This window comes from Lynx canadensis, chromosome E2, assembly GCF_007474595.2.
Source record: "Lynx canadensis isolate LIC74 chromosome E2, mLynCan4.pri.v2, whole genome shotgun sequence".
Taxonomy (NCBI): Eukaryota; Metazoa; Chordata; class Mammalia; order Carnivora; family Felidae; genus Lynx; species Lynx canadensis.
The window spans coordinates 10,772,182-10,780,766 of NC_044317.1; positions in this window are offsets into that span (position 1 = coordinate 10,772,182).

Genomic DNA, 8,585 nt, shown 5'->3' on the forward strand with positions numbered 1-8,585 from the left:
AAATTAGGCGTTGCCCTTTCTGCACTGCTATTCCTGAAAATATCATTTAGAACGTTTGAACAGGAGAAAGTTTGGGGGAAACCCAGTCGCTCAAGAAGCAGATCTCTGTATTTTTAAAGCTTTTCTATAGAAATGAAAACTGTTCACATCTGCTCGGTGGCACTATAGCATCCTTTTGTAATGCTTAGCTTCCATAAACTCTGGGAGAAACTGTTACGGTCCCTCTGGCAATGTTTGATTCTTTTGACAAAGTATAATACAAATAATTAAATAGCAGTGTTTGATGCCCCCTCCAACTTCCATCAAGAAGGGTTTTGCAAGTTGATGTAATATTTCTATATTGTACAGTATATTTTAATTAAAGTGAGAATGCTGTGTAAGATTGAGCAAATTGTGTTCCATTTGAAGAATTAAAGAATTACTCAGGCTTGCCAGCATGATCTAAAATTCTAATTCTAAACTCTGCTATGAATGCCAGATGCACCGGGTTCTTATTGTCCATCAAATACCACCTGGAAGTATTTATCACAGCAGAAGGAGGAAGCTTCTCATATCTTTTTGGAGGGAGGCTTTTATTAAAATTGGCTTCTTTTGATATTGTCCCCATTTACAATAAATGGAGTCCATGAAAGGCCCTTAACTCTAATCAGAAATTCAGAACTGATTACAGTGTTTTCATGACCATATAAAAGATAAAAACCCTCAAAAGATTTTGCTTGAGTTGATAAATCAACTTTTTACACACCAGAGAGGAACTCAAAAGCAAGTAGAAATTTGGCAAAAACTGTCACATTTGTCACCCAACGGGCTCGAAAGAAAATAGTTCAGAAATATTTCTTCTTCTGGAAGAATACCAGTTGATTTGGGCCGTGAGGTACTTTGCAAGTTCAGGAAGAGAAGAGCACATCAGAGCTTTTCAGCTGAAACTCCTGCTCTTCATGGTTTTATCTTCCGTTTTTAAATAGTGGTTTAAAATTAGTGTCAGTGTTTGTATGGATTAAAAAATACGAATCAAATGATGTCTTGAATCTGGAAAAAAGTTTGGTAATTTGCTTCCTGCCCTGAGAGTGAAGCCCACCTAATTCATATTCTAAAATTGATAATCCAGCCCAGGAGAAGGGGGCTGTTTTTCAGCTTTCCTTAAAATCCATTCCTTTACCGAATACAGACCTAAAGTTTGGGGAATTAAGCAAATGCTCCAAACTTCTTCCCAACTTCTTTTCCGTCGATGGTGCATAAAAATGGCTGAAGTCAGAATTGTCTCTGCTTCGAGAAATTGTCTTTCCTTCCCTCCCCACCCTCTCCATCCCTCTCACACTTTCCTTCCCTTCTTGGGGTATTTGTTTGAATATCTGCTAAGTCCCAGATACTCTGTTAGGCCTTTGGAAAATGCCAGTGAACAGAAGAGACAAAAAGCATGAACCTCCTAGGCATTACATTCTGGGGGATGGAGACAAAGGGAGGGTTAAGCCTAACAATTACACTGTACAGGTATTTAAGCAGACCAGTACATGGTCAGAGCATCATGAGAAAGTCAGTGAGTGATTGTTTCAAAGTGAATTTAGTGGCTCTCTTCTTGCCAGATGAGTATTTTTATGTCTAGAGGAACTTCTCTCCATGTGCACCTTACCTGTTTCTCTGTGTCTCATGGAAATAGAGGACAGTCCTCATTGTGACTTTCTGTTAAATTGTTCAGCAAAGACCATGTGTAGGCTGACATGGTTGAGTCCTTACTCAATTCACTGGAATGTGCTTTTGTGTAAAATGACAGAAAGCGTCGGAAGAGGTCATAGAATGTTCAAGCTTAGTGCCAAAGAGGATGAGTTTTGTGGACAAACCTTCTGAATTTGAATTTCAGTTCCTCCAAGCAGGATTATCTTGGGCAGAGTAGGTAACCTCTTAGCCTTCACTGCTTCCTCTCTAAAATGTTGATTCTAGTAATATCTGTCAGTTGAAGCTGAAGTGACAAGGAAATACCGTATATAAAGCACTTAGTGCAATAATCCCTCAAAATTGTGGGGGTTGTGGCTATTGTTGATTGATATTGACTTATTGTCTTCCTCCCTCCCTTTCTCCTTCCTTCCTTCCTTCCTTCTGTCCATCCGTCTGTCCGTCCCTCTTAAGATCCTTTCTTGCAATAGTTGGTCATATCCATATGTCATAAGTCAGATGTCCTTTTTAAAAATTTTAAAAATAATAAAATTTTTTTTAGATTTCCTTTTTAAAAAATGTTTATTTATTTTTGAGAGGGACAGAGTGTGAGCAGGGGAGGAACAGAGAGAGAGGGAGACACAGAATCTGAAGCAGGCTCCAGGCTCTGAGCTGTCAGCATAGAGGCCAATGCGGGACTTGAACCCACAAACTGTGAGATCATGACCTGAGCTGAAGTTGGATGCCTAATCGACGGAGCCACCCAGGCGCCCCTTACATTTCCTTTTTAAAAAAAATATTTTATTTGGGAATAACTGTAGATTGACAGAAAAGTTGAAAATAGAGTAGAGGAGGTTTCCATATACCCCTCACCCAATTTCCCTTAGTGTTGGCCTCTTATATCACCCAAATATATTCATCAAAACTAAGGAACTGACACTGGCACAGTATTGTTAACTAAATTCTAGACTTTATTTGAATTTCATCTGTTTTTCTACTAATGCCCCCTTTCCGTCCCGCAGTCCCAATCAGGATGTCACATTGCATTGAGTTGTGCTGTCTCCTTAGTTTCTCACTGCTCCCTTGCTTTTCAAGACCTTGACAGTTTTGAAGAGTACTGGTTCAGCCTTTTGTAGAATATCGCTCAATTTGGATTTTATGTTTTTCTCATGATTAGTCTGGGGTTAGGGGTTTTTTGGAAAATATCACCCAGGTGAAGTTATCAGGAAGTGCATGATGTCGGCAGGAATTCTCACTGGGATGTTAACTTTGATCACTTAGTCAAGGTAGTGTGTCCCAGGCTGCCATATTTCTTTTTTAATGTGTAGCATCATGTCACTTCATCAGGCTTGTTTCTGGTCATTGCTCCAACTTAATAGCATTAAAAAAATTTTTTTTAATCTGTTCCTGCACAGTTTGTTAAATGCCAGGAAAACGCATGTTCTAGGAAAGGAGAGGTGGCACTCCAGAGCATGATACGTTTAAGTAGTAAGCTATGTGGATAGAATTTAATGGGAAGAATTTAATAAACTGTAGACAAGATTAAAAAGTCTGCAAATATTAAATAGTACATTAAAAGGAAAACCACTAACCAAACATCTTTAACTGCATTCACTTTAGGGGATAAATTTATTAGCTGACATTGTGCCCCCATTCCTAGTATGCTGGTCTAGGCAACCAAGGCTCAAAGCTGATTCTCTGCCAAATGCTAGGTCTCTATTTCCCAGCTGTTTTTGTTGTTTAATAACTGCCCCCTGGGCCTAGTGGACAATGATTTCAAAGGTAACACAGACTATATAAAACAGATAGGGAGGCCAGGCTAGCCTTGTTTCATCGCTTACTCCTTCGTTATCCTTAACACTTAGGTTAGTGGATACCTCAGTGAGAAATGCTGAGCCTCTAACTCCAATAGGAAGATGCAACATCAACTTTGAAGATGGAAGGAAGGGGAGTCATGGGCCAAGGCATGTGGGCAGCCTCTAAAAGCTAGAAAAGGCAAAGAAATGGATCCTCCCCTAGAACCTTCAAAAAGGAACATAGCCTTGCCCGCACCTTGATTTCAGCCCAGTGAAACCCATTTTGAGCTTCTGATCAACAGAGCTGTAATACAATAAATTTGTGTTGTCTTAATTCACTAAATTTTAGGTAATTTGTGACAGCAACCATGGAAAATTAACCGAGGTAGGTGATGCCTGAGCTCAGTTATACACCTGTCTCCTTCCCACCCAGCTGTCTGGTAGAGTCATATCACTAGTTTTAGTTTCTTCTGAATTCAGGGACTTGACTTCATTATGCCTTGATGTCTTCCTCTCTGTACAATAGAGTTCTCTTCCCCATTCTCTCATACTTAACATTTTTCTACTCAAACTTTACTTTTGGTTTGTTTTTAAAATTATTTTATCTGTGGAGGATGTCAGTACACACAATTCAGCGTGCTCTTCAGTTAGATGAAGAAGATCATTATTGGTGTCGGTCATCATCATCTTTGTCTTCTTCGTCGTCATCGTCTTCTTCTCTTTCTCCTTGTTTTTCTTCTTCTCCTCCTCCTCCTCCTCCTCTTCTTGTTGACATTTACTCACATTTCCAGTTCCATTCTTCTCTCCCTGCCTTATTCCCCTAATTCATGGTCTAATATCTCTCTAATGTCTACATATTAGGTTGTGTTGTGTTCCTTAAAAAATATACGTAAATTGTATTTTAGTTTAGATCTCGTTCTGAGTGTTGCTTGCTTTACTCAAGGTTATGTGTTGGAAATCTGTCCATGATTAACAAATGTAGATTTATTTTATTGCTTTTCCTGGTAGATGGTGTATTGTTTCATGAATTTGGCAAATTTCATTTCCACTTTCACTCTGATGGACATTTAGTTTGTCTCTGGCTTCTAGCTGTTAGAACTAAGGGTGGAACACACATAGTGTGTACATACACACATTTTTAATTTTGTAAAATCCTGCTATAGTGCTTCACAGAGTATCTTATCAATATAGCTTCCAGAAAATAGCATTTCCTAAATGATTTCTACTGAGGTTTTAAACATTTCTTTCTATGCCTGTCTGCCACGTGTACTTTTTTTTTTTTCCTGTGAAGTGTATGGTCATTTTCCTATATTGTGGTTTTTGTTATGGATTTTTTAGGACATTTTTATGTAGTCTATTCCTTATTGGTTATACATCTTACAAATGGCTTCTCAAGGCCTGCTATTTTAAATTGATTGCGTCTGCGTCATTGTTCGTTGTTAAATGTTGCTAATTTTAACACAGCCAAATCTATGAGCTTTTCCTTTTACACTTCATGGGTTTTTTCCCCTTTAGACTTGTTTAAGAAATCTGTTCTAACCCTAACATCATACATCCATCATACATTTTTTTCTCCTGTGTTTTCCTTTTCACTAATAGATTTAATCTACCTAACATGTATTCTTATGTATTGTGTGAGGAGGGATTTAATTATTCCCCAAATGATGAACTCACTTCTCTGCACCATTTGTCATGTAGTAAGGTGTCATGCACTAAGCGATTCAGTGCCATTGATCTATTGTTTTTTCTTCTGGTGCCAAATGTATGCTGTTTTAATTACTGTGACATTGTGAGTTCCCTTTATTTGATTTCCATACTTTTAAGCTATTTTCAGACCTTTACTGATACAGTCATTCTTCAGAGTAAAGTGTGCTCCCAATATGTCAAGTTCCCAGAGACATGATTGGATTTTGTTTGGAATTGCATTCAGTTTTAGATTAACTGGATTTTCGAAATTAACCCACATATTATCTTTATAGTGTAGAATCTTTCCCACATAAACATGGAATATTTTTGCATTTATTAAGGTATCTTTTATGTCCTTTAATAAAGTTTCAGAATGTACTTCATAAATATTTTACACAATGCTGCTTGTTTTCGCAATATTTTAAAATTAATTTTGCTCCCGTTTTGTTTTTTTTTTTAATTACGTCTTCTTGTTTATTTTTGCTGGTGGTGTCCAGTGGAATTCTTCTGTTGGTTCTAATGTCTTGGTTTTCTAGTAGGAAAAGACACCAAACGTCCATAGTATGATGTTGTCTTCAGCGACCTATAATCTTGACTTTTGAAAAGACTTGCCTGTTGGTTGGCCATCTTGGATAACTGTATTCAAATTGGTGGGCATCTCTCCTAAAGGCAAATGAACTGGCTGTTTTCTTTCTGAAGAAGCGTAGTCTCAAAATTTGAGACTCTTTTCTAACTCTAGGCCCCAAAGTAAATTGGTAAATTGCTGACTCTTGGAGGAGACGTTCCCATTAAAAAATGATCAGGAGAGATTTTTATGGCATTGTATGGATTCTGGAAGCTTGTTAACATTCATCTGTGAGATTCCTTAAGCGAGGTGACTTTTGGGAAAGAACGTTTGCCACTGTTTTGATTTTTTGTGATCTGGTCCAGTTTTCTATTTCTCAGGTAAATTGTGAGTATTCATTCTTTAATCATGAATATTATCCATTTAATCTAAAATTTCAAATTTACTGACAGATGAAAAAGTTTTATTGCCCAGAATACATGGGACTTTTAAGCTATGTTTTATCATTGATTTCAAATTTTATCATACTATCATCGATAATATAGTCTTCGTAATGGCACTTCTTTAAAATCGTTGGGAATTCTTTCGTGATCTGTACCTGGTCATTTAAAAAAAATATGTGTTTGATAAATGTGCATTTTCTGTTACTGAGATATGAAATTCCAGGGTTGTTGTTTTTTTTGGTGTGTTGGGGGGCTTCTCCTGGCAGGGGATGAACATTTCTGGTAACACAATTTTAGGTGCCTCACTTTAGGTCAGAGCAGTGAAATGGAGCTTGGAGGCCTATTCTGGGATAGTTTGTCAATGAGTGTATGTAGCATTCTAGTTGATGCTCTCTGAACTTTTCCCCTTAGTGCTACTAACAATGGTTAGAATCTATTGAGCCATGTACTGCGATCAGCTCTTTACATAGTTATCTCATGTAATCCTCATAATAACTCTGTGTTGTAGGCACCACAGTTATAACCATGCTAAGATGGAAAGGAGACTCAGAGGGTAAGTGCCTTGCCCCAAATCACCCAACTAATGAGGGGCTGAACTGGGCCATCTGACTTGTGTTCCTATCCCCTGTTACACCACTTGTGCTGTCTTAGATTTTAGGAACACCAGATAGCCCACAGGTGAGGACTAAGTGATGAAAAATTTCTCTTCCAAGCTGAAGCATGAATTTTGCTCCTTGTCTCCATCTCACATGCGCTACAGAGAGTTTGGGCCGCTCTTACCCCCTGATTTCTTACCCTCTTCACAACTTCACTTTTTTTTTTAAAATATGAAATTTATTGTCAAATTGGTTTCCATACAACACCCAGTGCTCATCCCAACAGGTGCCCTCCTCACTGCCCATCATGTACTTTCTCCTCCCTTCCACCCCCCATGAACCCTCAGTTTATTCTCAGTTTTTAAGAGTCTCCTATGGTTTGCCTCCTTCCCTCTCTGTAACTTTTTCCCCCCTGCCTCTCCCCCCTTGGTCCTCTGTTAAGTTTCTCAGGATCCACATAAGAGTGAAAACATATGGTATCTGTTTTTCTCTGTAGGACTTATTTCACTTAGCATAGCACTCTCCAGTTCCATCCACGTTGCTACAAAAGGCCAGATTTCATTCTTTCTCATTGCCAAGCAGTATTCCATTGTATATATAAACCACATCTTCTTTATCCATTCATCAGTTGATGGATATTTAGGCTCTTTCCATATTTGGCTATTGTTGAAAGTGCTGCTGTAAACACTGGGGTACATGTGCCTCTATGCATCAGCACTCCTGTATCCCTTGGGTAAATTCCTAGCAGTGCTATTGCTGGGTCATAGGGTAGATCTATTTTTTATTCTTTGAGGAACCTCCACACTGTTTTCCAGAGCGGCTGCACCAATTTGCATTCCCACCAACAGTGCAAGAGGGTTCCCGTTTCTTCATGTCCTCTCCAGCATCTCTAGTCTCCTGATTTGTTCATTTTAGCCACTCTGACCGTCGTGAGTTGGTATCTGAGTGTGGTATTGATTTGTATTTCCCTGATGAGGAGTGACGTTGAGCATCTTTTCATGTGCCTGTTGGCCATCTGGATGTCTTCTTTAGAGAAGTGTCTATTCATGTCTTCTGCCCATTTCTTCACTGGATTAAGAAATTCCAGTTTTTTATCATGTTATCCAAATTTCATTGTTGCTTATATTTTGTGTGCATATTTCAAAAGTTTCTGAAAGGACTGTATTCTGTCTCATAAAATTGTAGCTTTGCTTTTTCCTGTATGCTTTCAAGTTTTGCTTTATTTCAAGGATATAAAATTGCTGTGGCGTACATAGCACTTAAAATGAGATCTCTTGTCTAATACGAGATAGGAAGAGAGCTTAAACTTATGGTCATAAAACGGCAGGAGAAAATGGCAGCACAATGAGTGATATATCTATTAGAATGTATATCATGTGTCTTTGAGTTTATAAAAGATGTAACAGACTAGCCTAGAGTAACATTCTGGGCTTAGAGCACAACATTAATGCTGAAACAATTTCGAAATAATATAAAGTCATATAACTAAAATGTATAATCATTTGGAGGGGGAGTTAATTTGGGGGTATCAGGAAAGTGGAAACATGATTAACTTTCGCATTTAGTCATCTAGAACTTGAAGAATAAGTTCTCGAAAAAAGTAAAGAGTTTGTTTGGAGTCACAGAGAAACGGGATGTGATGGTCACAGTCAGAAAGAAAGAATAAAGGAAGATAGAAGACAGAATAAAGTGTTTTTGTTTAACACGGTCCCCATGTGGGTCACTATCCAAGCAGAATCCCAGTCCAAGGAACATGGTCCAGAAATTCAAATAGTTAATTGAAATTAATTCAATTTCTCTATTTTATATAAATCTCAACCATTTAGCTAGTTTTTTAAAAAGTATGCTG